General features: G+C 39.7%; 2 pseudogenes across 2 annotated transcripts; one reads left to right on the top strand and one right to left on the bottom strand.

Annotated features, from left to right (window-relative positions):
* The first annotated feature begins 3,917 nt into the window (after positions 1-3,917).
* On the top strand, positions 3,918-11,182 carry LOC308655567 (heterogeneous nuclear ribonucleoproteins A2/B1-like; annotated as a pseudogene). The gene is made up of 3 exons: positions 3,918-3,937; positions 7,474-7,814; positions 10,521-11,182. The product of its transcript is annotated as a heterogeneous nuclear ribonucleoproteins A2/B1-like (transcript).
* On the bottom strand, positions 9,264-10,461 carry LOC308656804 (chromobox protein homolog 3-like; annotated as a pseudogene). Its single transcript has 2 exons — positions 10,240-10,461; positions 9,264-9,550 (listed from the first exon to the last, which is right to left on the bottom strand). The product of its transcript is annotated as a chromobox protein homolog 3-like (transcript).
* Positions 11,183-14,935: the final 3,753 nt, after the last annotated feature.

Below are 14,935 nucleotides of genomic sequence, written 5' to 3'. Positions count from 1 at the left end.
GGAACCTGTAATCTCTGTAGCTGTTAGGACAATACCCGAACTGCCCAGTAAATATTTCCATTGATTCCCTGGTTGTTTAATAGCTAAGGACTCTGAGTAGCTCGGCACGTAGGCATCCAGGCCCCAAAACCAATCAGTTTGAATGTGTACCCCGCTTAGGAGTGACCAATCACCCCTGTCCAGCCTGTTCCCGCCAATGAATGTACTAATCATGTCTCAGAGTTGTTGTTCAATTTTCCCGTGCCTCATGATGATTTGTTCTGATGTATGCAAAGCCCTCCGCCCTCTCCAAAAAGTGTACTTAAGCTCTGCTTGACCTCTGCTCTGGGCTCTGGGCTGCTCTATCTTCCTGAGTGAGCCTGGAACCTCAGCATGCTGAATTAATAAATCCCCTTTGCCAATTGCATGAAGTCAGTCTCTTGTGTCTCTTCCTCCGACGCTTCGCCGGACCCTTACAGTTACAGTACATGAGATAGGTTTATTGCTGTTTTAGCCAGCTTTTTCGCTATTGTGACTAGAATACCTACCCAGAACAATTGTAGAGGAGGAAAAGTTTATTCAAGGGCTCTCGGGGTTTTGAGATCTCAGTCCATAGACAGCTGGCTCCATTCCTCAGGGCTCACGGTGAAGCAGGACATAATGGTGGAAGAGAGGCAGAGGGAGGCAGCTCACATGATGATCAGAAAGCTGAGAGAGAGACTACACTTCCCCCCATACAAATATATATACTAAAGCCACGGCCCCAATTCTCCACCTCCTCCAGCCACAGCCCACCTGCCTTCAGTTACCACTCAATTAATCCCATCATGTGATTAATTCACTGATTGGGTTAAGGCTTTCACAACCCAATCATTTTCCCTCTGAACCTTCTCACACATAAGCTTTTAGGGGACACCTCACATTTAAACCACAAGAATTGCTATAATTTTTTTCTATACTGAAAATTGAACTCAGGACCTTACACATGCTAGGCAAACATTGTACCATATACCTACATTCCCACCTCTTTTTATTTTATTTTGAGACAGACTCTCTAAGTTGCTCAGGCTGGCCTCATATATGCCATCCTTCTGCCTCAGCTTCTTGAGTAGGTAGGATTACAGGTGTTCACTTGTAAAACTGTACCTGGCTTACTGGTACAATTTTTTTTTTAAAGAGAGAGTGAGAGAGGAGAGAGAGAGAGAGAGAGGAGAGAGAGAGAATTTTTTTTTAATATTTATTTTTTAGTTCTCGGCGGACACAACATCTTTGTTGGTATGTGGTGCTGAGGATCGAACCCGGGCCACACGCATGCCAGGTGAGCGCGCTACCGCTTGAGCCACATCCCCAGCCCTTACTGGTACAATTTTATGTGAAGTATGCATGTGCTTGTGTGTGTATGTGTGTTTTTAAAAATTATATATACACACATATATATAGTTTTTACTTTATTTATTTCTTGGTCTGATTCTAGTGACTTAACCCAGGGGCTCAAGCATGGTCTATCATGGAGCTATACCCCTGGCCCCAGAAAATATTTTAACCTTTTTCAGATTTAGTTTCAAATATAAGTGTGTGTGTGTGTGTGTGTGTGTGTGTGTGTATATATATATATATATATATATATATATATATATATATATATTATTGTCAATGGATATATTGTCAATATATATATGGGGGAGACCAACCTTGCAAGTGACTGAGTCACACTCCCCAGCTGGGTGCTGAGGCGCTCAGTCGCAGAAATGTGGCAGAACTTTCCCCACCCTTCTTGGGTTTGAGGGTCGGTGTCTCATGCATGGGTGTGTCTTGCTACAGCCCCATGGGTGAAGCTATGCTCACCTGTTCCTTTGTAATATAACCCCTTGCCCTATTTAGGATAGAATCTTCCATGGAAGTGCTTTGTGTGTGTTCCTTTCTCTTACTGTGCCGTTGGGTGTGGCCTACCCAAGTGTCAGTCAACCTGCTGACAGTGGACATCATGAAGCTAGACTCAGCCCCCTGAAACCTGACCCCTTGCCTCATTTGAATAGCTTCTCAATAAAAGGGGTCAGCACATGCTCTCACTCTCTCTCTCTCTTCCTTCAGACCCTTAAGGTCAGAGGATCCGGGCTGGGGATGTGGCTCAAGCAGTATCACCCTTGCCTGGCATGCGTGCGGCCCGGGTTTGATCCTCAGCACCACATACAAACAAAGATGTTGTGTCTGCCGAAAACTGAAAAATAAATATTAAAATTCTCTCTCTGTTCTCTCTCTCTCTCTCTCTTAAAAAAATAAAAAAAAATCCAATCATTAAAAAAAAGAAAGAAAACAACATGCATTTTATGTTATCATCTAAGAAAAATGTGTGTGCATATGTATATGATAGATGTGTAGTGTTGGGTAAGATATACCAGAGACTTGTAATAGTGGCTTCCACTGTAGTAGAGACAACAATGGAAAGAGATTTACTTTTCATTGTGTAACCTTTTGTAACTGTAAAAATTTCATGTCAAGAGTCTGGGGGTGCTGGCCGGAGTGGCACATGCCTGTAATCCCAGTAACTAAGGAGGCTGAGGCAGGAGGATCACAAGTTTAACACCAGCCTCAGCAAGTTAGTGAGTCCTGTCTCAAAAAATAAAAAGGGCTGGGTGCCGTGGCCCACGCCTGTAATAACAGCAGCTCCGGAGGCTGAGATAGGAAAATCTCTAGTTCAGAGCCAGCCTCAGCAACGGCAAGGTGCTAAGCTACACAGTGAGACCCAGTCTCTAAATAAAAGCAACTCAGTGAGACCCTGTCTCTAAATAAAATACAAAATAGGCTGGGGATGTTGCTCAATGGTTGAGTGCCCCTGAGTTCAATCCCTGACACCAAAAATAAAATAAATTTAAAAAGGCTGGATTTGTGGTCAGTGGTTAAGCACAACTGTGTTTAACCTCTAGGTAGAGAGAGAGAGAGAGAGAGAGAGAGAGATAGATAGACAGACAGACATTGGGGGTATAGCTGCTGAGTGCTTAGTGGTAGTGCTTGTGCTTAGAGTATTCATGACCCTGGGTTTGAGCCCTGACACCAAAACCCAAAACCAAAAATTTCACATTAGGTATATGTGTTATTATTAAAAATTATTATTCAAATAATTAAGGGAAGAAATAGTTGTGATGATAGTTGATGAGGGTTTTAGCTATGGCAGATGCAGTGAACTGGACTGCAGGAGATAGATATGAGAGATCTTGCAAAGGCAGAATGAATTGGTCTTGATAACTGATATGATTTTGAAGGTGTAGGTGATGGGGCTCAAAGGAAGAGAAGAAAAAGAAATGAAAGATGATTTAATTTCAGATAGATTGGTTAACTGTGTCATAACCCTGGGGAAAAAAACAGAAGTAGGTTTACATGTAATGGTGGTAAGGGGAATGAGAGGTTATGAGTTTTAGGCCCCAATTCTCCTATCATTGATGGAGGGTGCACTTATTTTATTTTAGTTTTTTAAAGAGAGAGAGAGAGGAGAGAGAGAGAGAGAGAGAGAGAGAGAGAGAGAGAGAGAGAGAATTTTTAATATTTATTTTTTTTAGTTCTCGGTGGACACAACATCTTTGTTGGTATGTGGTGCTGAGGATCGAACCCGGGCCTCACGCATGCGAGGCGAGCGCGCTACCGCTTGAGCCACATCCCCAGCCCAAGATTTTTCGTGCACTTATAATTTACTAAATTTTGCTGAATATATTTTCATAGACTCTTTAATTCATAAACAAACAAAGCAATCATATGAATTAGGAATTACAATCACTCTTTTATAGGTGACAAAATAGCCTCAGAGATATTTAGAAACTTGAACAAAACTAAACAGCTATCAGTGGCAGAGGCTAGATTTAAATGAAGGCTGGTCCTGGACTCTAGGAACAGTATTTTTTCCCTGTATCAACCTAGTTTTAAACTGGCCAGAAGACGCTAAGAGGATGGCTTTGGATTTGAATAGGTGAGTTCAAATCCCAAGTCTGTTAATTCCTAGGTATGTGACCTTGGGCAAGTTTACTTCACCTTTCTTTCTTTCTTTTTTTTAAAAAAAAAAAAAAACTCTCATGCTAGGAGAACACTCCACCACTGAGCCACAATCCCAGCCCTTACTTCACCTTTCTAAACCTCAATTTCATCCTCAGTATCCAGTAAAAAGGTTTAAATTAGATGGTGCATCTAAAGCTTCAGCAGACACACATGACTGCTTAGTAAATGGCAGCTCAATTGTCCTATTGATTGGACATGGGATGTGTTGGTATAATAAATCAACAGTAAGAAGTTTGAAGCTGGAGTTAAGGAGGCAGAAATACAGACTTAACTTATTTCATGGCTATTTACTTAACAACTGTTTGCCATAATGGCTCTTGAAAAAAAATTTCCATTTTTCTAGTCAGTGACTTATTTTTTCCTCCTAGTATGACTTTTTCACTTGTATACAAAAACAAAGCAGCTATAAAAAGGAATATTTTAATACTATGATTTTAGGCAAAGACTCACCACTTGGTGTTGCAGATTTTAGGCAAGAAAATATCACATGAACACATTTGAATTATGTCTTATACTTGAATGAACACATGTTTTGTTTTCCATATGGATGTCCATGCCAAGTAAGAGAAATGAAGAGGTGGTATTTTTATGTCTCTTCCAATAATTATGCATGTGTGTCATTTCCCTCTTTCAAAATACTTTAATATTTAGCCTTTACTTTGCTCTAAAGAAGTTTTCCTGTTTAAAACTTTACTTTTTCAAAAATTTAATTTAATTTTTTTTAATAATGGTGCTGGGGAATCAAACCCAGGATCTTATACATACCAGGCAAGCACTCTATCACTGACTACATTCCTAGCCCTCAAATATTTCACTTACAAGATTGAAAAATTGGTACAAATTGACCAAAAAAAGAAAGATTGTACCTTCCAAAGAATGACCCCCTTCTCTATCAGCCACCTCCCAAAATCAAGTCTTTTCTTCTTCCTTTGGCCAATTTGATAAGCCTGTTTTATGTACAAATCATGCTTACCTTCAGATAGTATATTTATTTATCTTTAAAAATTATTTGCATACCTTGAGTTAGGACATTATAGTAAGCAGAGTTCTAAGATGGCTTCAAGATTTCCATTCCTTGGGGGACACATTCTATAAAATTCCCTCCACTTAAGTATAAATAGGACCTGTACTGATGATGAGATAGACTCTTGTGATTAGGTCATCTCATATAGGAAAAGAAGGAAGACTTTGGAGATGTGATAGATCCCTAATTAGTTGACTTTATCTTAATCAAAAGAAGGATTATCCTAGGTGAGTAATTGTTTGGCTCTTTTAAAAAGGACCTAGATATAAGAGATAGAAGAAGCCAGAGAGACTGTAAGTACCAGAGTGGCTCACCTGTTGGCCTTGAAGAAGCAAGCTGCCATGATATAGAGAGGGCTGTGGCAGGGCATGGTGGGTGGCTGCTAAGAGCTGAGGAACTTAGTCCTACAACTATAAAAAAGGAATTTTACCAACAACCTGTGAACTTGGAAGAGGACCCCAAGCCTCACAAGAAGTCATAGCTCTGGTTGATACCTTGATTTCAGTCTGGTAATACCCTGAGCAGAAGACCCTGATAAATTATTACTAGACTTCTAACTCATAGAAACTATGAGATGATATATTTTGGGTATTTTTTAAAATTTACTGAATTTCTGATAATTTGTTATATTGTTGTGAGGATCCGGCGGAGCATCGGAGAAAGAGACCACACAAGAGACTGGCTTCATGCAATTGGCAAGAGGGAGTTTATTGAACCAGCATGCTGGGGCTCAAGGCTCACTCAGGAAGGGAGAGCAGCCCAGAGCCCAGAGCAGAGGTCAAGCAGAGCTTAAGTACACTTTTTGGAGAGGGCGGGCGGGGCTTTGCATACATCAGAACAAATCATCATGAGGCACGGGAAAATTGAACAACAACTCTGAGACATGATTAGTACATTCATTGGCGGGAACAGGCTGGACAGGGGTGATTGGTCACTCCTAAGCGGGGTACACATTCAAACTGATTGGTTTTGGGGCCTGGATGCTTACATGCCAAGCTACTTGGAGCCCTTAGCTATTAAACAACCAGGGAATCAATGGAAATATTTACTGGGCAGTTCGGGTATTGTCCTAACAGCTACAGAGATTACAGGTTCCGGGGGTAGCAGAGGAATTTTAACAATACCTGGTCTTTTACTTTTTAGCCCAGGCCTTGCAATTTAGAAACTTCACAATGCCCGGTCTCTTACACTTTAACTCAGACTTTTGCAGCTTAGAATCAGCTTAGAAATTTTACCTTTACATTGTCATGTAACAATAAAAAATGATAAAAGTTTATTAATTATTTATTGCCACAATAATGCTATCTGATGAGCCTTCTCAAAACTCAGTAAAGGAGTCCCTTTCATTTGTCATAACTATGACTCATCTGACAGTTCTGTTGATTGAGTCTAAGCTGATCTAGTCTAGTCTAGTCTTACTGACTTATTCATAAATGGCTGATGGGTGGACTGGGGGTTGACTGGTTTAGAATGGCCTTAGCTGGGATGATTTGGCTGCACTTCCCAGGATCTCTCCTCTTCCAGCAGGTTGTACTGGGTTGGTTCTCATGGTAGTGGCAAGGTTTAAGGAGAAGATGAGAAAACGCGCAGGTAATTTTTCAAGACATCTTGCATCAGATTCGCTAGTATTCCATTGGCTGAAGCAAGTCACATGAGAAGAGATTATACAGTCCTCTTGCTGACTGCCTCATACTGAGCTCTAGTTGGAAGAGGCCATTCTGGTCTCTATATGAGCTAGAGCCAAACTTCTACTGTTAGGTGCCCCTAGGGCAGGGAAGAGTGGGGTGTGGTCCAAAGGAAATGGAGCAGTTAAGGGAAGCTGTTCACTGGTGATCTGAGCTTTGAAATTACAGATGGCCATTTAAGAGAACATTTTAAGAGGATGAGCACCGTAGTGCACACCTTTAGCCCCAACTACTAGGAGGTTGACACAAGACAATAGATTGTCAGTTCAAGGCCAAAGTTAGAGGCTAGCCTGGGCAATTTTTTAGTTTTTTTAGTTGTCAATGAGACCTTTATTTATTTAATTAATTTATTTATATGTGATGTTGAGAATCGAACCCAGTGCCTCACATGTTTTAGGCTGGTGTTCTACCACTGAGCTACAACCCAGCTCCAGCCTGGGTCATTTTGAGAGATTTAAATACTGATATAACTTGTAGTAGAGCACTCTGGGTTCAATCCCCAGTGCCACAAAAAGAATGAAGAGGGCTGGAGTTGTAGCTCAGTGGTAGAGCTCTCTCGCCAAGCACATGCGAGACCCTGGGTTTCATCCTCAGCACCATATAAAAATAAATAATTAAAATGAAAGGTATTGTGTTCATCTACAACTAAAAAAAATTTTAAGAAACAGTTTACAAAAAAAGATTAAAGGAAAAGAGGGGAGCACATTTTGAGAGATGGTGCACACTCAGATTTTGTTGTAGTGAGAGAAACCTCCAATCCCCCAAAAAACAAAAAATAAACAACAACAACAACAAAACACATTCTAGGGACATTGGTTCTGTGACATACTCCTCTGTTGAAGAGGTAGATGTAGCAAAATGTGCTCGACCACACAAAGTTGATGGACGTGGAGTAGAAACAAAGAGAGAGCTGTTTTCTAGAGAGGATTCTATAAAGCCTGGTGCCCATCTAACAGTGAAGAAAATTTTTGTTAGTGGTATTAAAAAAGATACAGAAGAATGTAGTTCAAGAGATTACTTTGAAAAGTATGGCAAGATTGGGACCACAGAATTTGTGGAAGACAGGGAATATGGGGTGTTAGGTCGGTGGTGATGACTTAGAACAAAGCAGTCTGCACGGGGGAAAGGAACATCAATCAGATGCCGGCGGAAATGCCTGTCAATCAGCCAGATCTCCTCAATGAGCAGGACCCCCTGTCAATCCTGGAGTCCTGTCAATCAGCAGGACCCCCTGGCCAATCCTGGAGTTCATCCAACTCCCCTGACCAACTCTAAAGGGGCAAGGGACCCTAAAAACGCCTTTTCCTGTCCCAAGCCCTTCCCTTCCTGCTGTAAGCCCCATAAAAGTCCAGTCCGGTTGAGCTTCCACTCGGTTTCTCCTCAGACCCTTCTCCTGTCCCCTCCCCGGAGTGATATCTCAATAAAGCCTCGTTCAGCGGCCCTTTTAAATCTACCTCTCTTGGTGGATGCCCACCTCCCCTGATCTGACATGGGGGGAAAAAGAGGATTTGCTTCTATAATTTTTTTTTTAAGTGTAGGGGATTAAATTCAAGGGGCTTTAGCACTGAGCCACATCCCAGCCTTATTTATTTATTTATTTATTTATTTTGAGACAGGGTCTTGCTATTGCTTAAGAGTCTCACTAAGTTGTTGAGACTGGCTTTGAACTTGTGATCCTTCTGCTTTAGCCTCCTGAGTTACTGGGATTACAGTGCCACACCCACACTCAGCTGTTTTTTGTTTTTGTTTTTAAAGGAAGCAACTACATTTGTTTAAAGTAGCTAGTGCTATGATGCAAAACAAAAACTAAAACCCAACAATTCCCCCAATACTACTTTCAAAATCAACATGTCAAACTTGAGAATATGGGTTTTTTTTCACACTAGTAAATCAAAACCAAGACCCAGAGTTTGTATATATTATACATATATTATATGATACATTATATATATTAAAAATAGTGCAAACAAGGGGCTGGGGCTTAAGCGGTAGCGCGCTCGCCTGGCATGCGTGCCACCCAGGTTCAATCCTCAGCACCACATACAAAGATGTGTCCACCGAAAACTAAAAAATAAATATTAAAAAAAAATTCTCTCTCCATCCCTCCCTCCTCTCTCTCTCTCTTAAAAAAAAAATAGTGCAAACAATTATTGAGCTTCATCTTCTGGATAAGAATGCCAAGTTAGAGCTGGGGATGTGGCTCAAGCCGTAGCGCGATCGCCTGGCATGCGTGAGGCCGGCGTTCGATCATCAGTACCACATACAATCAAAGATGTTGTGTCCGTCGAAAACTAAAAAATAAATATTAAAATTCTCTCTCTCTCTCTCTCTCTCTCTCTCTCTCTCTCTCTCTCTCTCTTAAAAAAAAAAAAAAGAATGCCAAGTTAGGGGCTGGGGCTGGGGCTCAGCTGTAGTGCACTTGCCTGGTATGAGTGAGGCACTGGGTTCAATTCTCAGCACCACATATAAATAAATAAAATAAAGGTCTATCAACAACTAAAAAAATATTTTTTTAAAAAAAGAATGCCAAGTTAGTCTCTCTTGTCTATATAAGAAGCAGTTTCAATTTGAGGACACTTCATATTTGCTTCTTTTGCCAGCTCCACATCTTCCTCATTTGAATCTTTCCATGCCATGAGAAACATCAATTCTCCACTGCTGTCTGTGGCGCCAATTATTTGTTCAGGATCTAGACCTCTGGTTTGTCAGTGGCATCTCTTTCCTTCTTTGATTTGCTATCATCAGATTAACTGTCATATAAAGATTTTCTTTTGGTACCATCATTTTCTCCTTCCTTCCTTCCTTCCTTCCTTCCTTCCTTCCTTCCTTCCTTTCTTTTTCATTTAATACCTTTATTTATTTTAAAAAATGTGAGAGATGGGGACCCAAAAGTGGATGTCAGGCCCCTGCTTATATGCTGCTTCTATGATATAGAAAAGTCATTGATGTGTGGCCAGGACGATGACAGTGCAGCAGGATCAAGGGATGGATTTCCAATGATATTCAGGAGACAAAATCCACAAGACTTGTGATACATTGGATCGTGTTTAGTAAAACACACAGATACTGCACCAGGTAACACTGAGAGTCCTTCTTGGAGGGTCCTCTGGTGCCTACTTGTCACCTCTGTTCAGAAGAGTCCTGGGCTCTGCAGTCCAGCTGCCAGCTGCCTGCAGAAAATTTCGGAGGTCTTAGTCCATAGGAGGCCAGCTCCATGCCTCAGGGTTTGACATGAGGCTGAACATCATGGCAGGAGAGCAGGGAAGGGGGAAGCAGCTCACACCATGGTGATCATGAATCAGAGAGAGGCAGGTATCCTCTATCAGCTTTTTAAGGATTAAGAAATACTTCAGGGCTGGGGATGTGGCTCAAACGGTAATGCCTCGCCTGGCATGCCCGGGGCACTGGGTTCGATCCTCAGCACCACCGAAAAACTGAAAAATAAATATTAAAAAATTATCTTTCTCTCTCTTCTCTCTCTCTCTCTTAAAAAAAAAAAAGAAATACTTCAGTTAACTCTGAGCAATCTAAATTTTCTTCAGGTTCCCTCATATTGGCAGCATCTGTAAATCTCTTCCACTTCAAGAAACATTCCACCTTTCCATTCACTGCACATCAGTCTGGTACCTTTTCCACCACAAATTCTTCAGGCTCTGCCTCTTCAACTTTTTTAATCTTGCCATTCTGTTTCTTTCCCATTTTTTGCAACGTAGTTTTATCAGAGGCCTTTTTTTTTTTAATTGCAGACTTGAAGAGCTATTATGACTTCACCACCTCCAATGCTTCAGGTTGCATGGATCTGCTTGCTTTTGCTACTTATGATGATCAATGATACAGTTGATCAAATTGTTGTTCAGAAATACCACACTATTAATGGACATAATAGTGAAGCAAAAAAGGCCTTTTCTAAACAAGAGATGCAAGTCTGCTGGATCACAAAGAGGTTGTGGAGAGGGATCTGGCAACTTTATGGATCATGGAGGAAACTTTGGAGGTGGTAGAGGTGATTTTGGCCATGGTGGAAACTCTGATGGAAAAGGAGGCTATGGTGGTGAAGGTGGTGGCAGCAAAGTTAGTTATGGAGGGGATGATGGTGGTAACTAAGGTGGTGTTCCTGGTTATGGTAGCCAAGGAGGCTATAGGAGGCTTTGGTGGTAATGGATATGGAAACCAAGGTGGTAGATATGGTGGTGGTGATGGAGGAGGAAGATATGGTAGTTAAATGAAGGGGGGAATTTTGGAAGTAGTAACTCTGGTGGTGATTGAAACTATAATGATTTTGGAAATTTATAGAGGGCAATGGAAATCAAATTATAGACCTATGAAGGATGGCAGTTTGGGTGGAAGAACTCTGGCCGGGTCCTATAGAGTGGTTATGGATTTGGTGATAGAAGTGGTATATGTGGTACCAGAAGCTTTTAAAATAGCAGAAAAGGGCTACAGTTCTTAGGATGAAAAGTGAGAAGATGTTGGGAAAGCTGTAGGTTACCTTGAGAAAAGTGTCCCAAATGTATTAGAGGAATTCTAAATATCTGTCACAGGGCTGGGGTTGTAGCTCAGTGGTAGAGCACTTGCCTTGTGTGCATGAGGCACTGGGTTTGATCCTTAACACCACCTAAATAAATAAAATAAAGGTATTATGTCCATCTACAACTAAAAAAAATATTTAAAAAAATCTATAACAGAAGAAATTATGACCCATAGTCAGAAAAATTATTGCAGCTTTCTGTTTCCTGGCTGGCATGAACTGAAGAGCTTTCCTCCACCATGATGTTCTGACTCATCTTGGGCCCAGAGAAATGGAGTTGGAAAACCATGGACTGAAACCTCTGAAGCCATGAGCCCCAAATCAGCTTATCCTCTTCCAATTTGTTGTTGGGTATTTTGGTCACAGCACAAAACATTGATTCAGTTCCTGAGTAGCTGGGATTACAGGTATGTGCCACTGTGCCTAGCTGTGACCTTGTGTTTTGAAGAAGGTTCAGAATTCATTTCCTCATCGCCCTCCTGCTACCTTTGTTATGTCCTTACTCCCTTTCAGTCGCAGCTTCCACTTTACTGGTCTCAACTCTCATCTTCCACATCACCAGGAGAGTTGCTTTCCTCAATACCTTAAGATCTGTGCATCCGACCTATTTAAAGTTGATAGGTAGTCTTTACAGGAGAAAAGGAGTTCCTCAAATTACATAGAGATAGCAGGGTCTCTGCGTTAGTCAGCTTTTCATTGCTGTGACCAAAAGACCTGACAAGGACAGTGTAGGGGAGGGAAGGTTTTGTTTGGACCACAGTTTCAGAGATTCAGTCCAGTCAACCTGCTCCAGAGCTCTAGGCCTGGAGTGATGCAGAACATCAGGGTAGAAGGGCGTGACAGAGGAAAGCTGTTCCCTTCTGACAACCAGGAAGCAGAGACAGAGAAACAGGTGCCAGGGACAAAGTATAAACCCCAAAAGCATGCCCCCACTGACCTACTTCCTCCAGCCACACCCTACCTGCCTACATTCACCACCCAGTTAATCCATTCAAGTAGATTAATTCACCTATTAAGTTACAGCTCTCACAATCTAATCATTTCATTTCTGAACATTCTTACATTGTCTCACACATGAGCTTTTGGAAGACTCCTCACATCCAAACTCCAACAGTCTCTTGAAGAAATATATACATGTTTATAGATCAATAAATATATAGGAAAAACTAAAAGATGTAATCTCCCAAATCATGTGTGATTAAGTACCAATAAGAAACTAAGATGAAGAATATTTGGAATTACAGTGATAATAATGAACATTTGTTATTCAGTCAACAATTATTTTTTAAAAATATTTATTTTTTTAGTAATAGATGAACACAATACCTCTATTTTATTTATTTATTTTTATGTGGTATGGGAATCGAACCTAGGGCCTCACATGTGTGAGGCAAGTGCTCTACCATTGAGCCACAACCCCAGCCCCTCAATAATTATTTGTTGGGGCTGGGCTTGTGGCTCAAGTGGTAGCGCCTGGCATGCGTGAGGCCTGGGTTCAATCCTCAGCATCACATACAAAGATGTTGTGTCTGCCAAAAACTAAAAAATAAATATTAAAATTCACTCTCTCTCTCTTTAAAAAATAATTATTATTATCATTATTTATTGAGCACCTACTATAAAACCAGCAGATATTCTTCTAGGAGCTGGAGCTACAGACTTGAAAAAGATGGAAAGAAAAGAAAAATGAAAAAACAAAAAGTTACTGAAGCCTAAATATAAAAAGCCCTTCTTGTTCAGGATTATAGACATGGTTTGCAAAAAGTATAGCTATTGATTAACGCAATGTGGTATCAATTAAATAGATGCACTTTCCTGAGGTCTTTCATCTACTGTAGTTTTTTTCTTTTTATTATAGCAGATATATTACCCTGAAAACTGTGGTAGTGATACCAGGAATAAAAAATTAAATAATTTTTAAAAATATTTATTTTTAGTTGTAGTTATCCACAATACCTTTATTTAATTAATTAATTTATTTCTTTTTATGTGGTGCTGAGGATCGAACCCAGGGCCTTGCATATGCTAGGCAAGTACTCTATCACTGAGCCACAACCCCAGCCCCCAAATTAAATAATCTTTAAAATTTCAATATTTGCATAGTTGAGTTTTTCTACATCTTAGTACAGAATTTTTTTTTTAAATGCAGTATTTCCTTGTTAGTTAACATGTTAAGAAGATCATTGTTGGGCTGGGGATGTGGCTCAAGCGGTAGCGCGCTCGACTGGCATGCGTGCAGCCCGGGTTCGATCCTCAGCACCACATACCAACAAAGATGTTGTGTCCGCCAATAACTAAAAAATAAATATTAAAAAAAAAAGAAGATCATTGTTTATTTTTTGTCATAAATTTTGCTAAAGTTGTAAAGAAACAACTAATGATTTGGCTTTAAGGGAAATCTATTCCCATTTCCAAATCATGTCATGAATAGGCACTGATATGTGCAGAGAAGAGATTGTATATTTGTAATGTGTGTGTTAGATAAATAGAATTGGGCATTTAAATTAGTGTATTTATAAATTTAATAGCATTTAAAATTACTTTCAAATGAAAAAAAATCTCAAAATTACAAAAAAGAAAATATCCTTACAAAGACTTGTGTAAAATGTTCACAGCCACTTTATTCATAATAGCCAACAACTAAAAACTACCCAAATGTCTATCAACAAATTGTGGCATATTTATAAGTGGAAGATTATTCAGCAATAAAAGAATGAATTACTGATCCAAGCAGCAAGCTAAATGAATATCAAAAATATGTTGAGGGCTGGGGGTGTAGCTCAGCGGTAGAGCGATCGCCTTGCATGAGAGAGACCTGGGTTCAATCCTCAGCACCACATAAAAATAAATAAGTGAAATAAAGGTATTGTGTCCAACTACAACTAAAAAATAAATATTTTTAAAAATATGTGTGGAGCCAAAAAGTCAAGAGTCAGACACTAAAAAGTACATTCTGGAAGATTCCATTTATATGAAGTTAAGGAAAAGTTAAAAATTATGTATGGGTGTTAGAAATCAGAACAACAGTTGTGTATAGGCAATAGGGATTGAGAGGAGGAGAACATGAAGATGTTCTCCATGTTCATGGAAATGTGTTTTATCTTGACTAGGGTGGTGATTCCATAAGTATATAAATGTATTGAAACTCTTTAAATTGTACACTTTAGGCTTATACATTTTACTCTATCTAATTTTACTTAGACCCTGATATGTCAGAAGGTACATAAATATTGGTGTTAAAAGCCTTCTATTTTAATATCACTTCGAATTTTTAGCTGTGTAAAATCACTTGAAACTTCATATGCCTTAATTTTTTCATCCATAAAATGGGAAATTTGTTTAATTCTCTGTACTTTTGTTATTGTGGTAAAGTATACATAATGTGAACAGTAAAATTTATTGTTTTAACCATACTTTAATATGCAGTTATGTCTTCTTGCTAAGGATTACTTTGGCTATTCTGGGTTTCTTATTTTTCCAAATGAATTTTGTGATTGCTTTTTCTAGTTCTATGAAGAATGTCATTGGGGTTTCAGTGGGAACTGCATTAAATCTGTATAATGCTTTTGGTAGTACAGCCATTTTGACAATTCTCCAGGAGCATGGGAGATCTTTCCATCTTCTAAAGTCTTCTTCAATTTCTTTCTTTAGTATTTTATAGTTTTCATTGTAGAG

Source organism: Spermophilus citellus (genome assembly GCF_964194105.1).
Source record: "Spermophilus citellus genome assembly, chromosome: 9".
NCBI lineage: Eukaryota > Metazoa > Chordata > Mammalia > Rodentia > Sciuridae > Spermophilus > Spermophilus citellus.
This window is presented reverse-complemented; position numbering and strand designations above follow the sequence as displayed.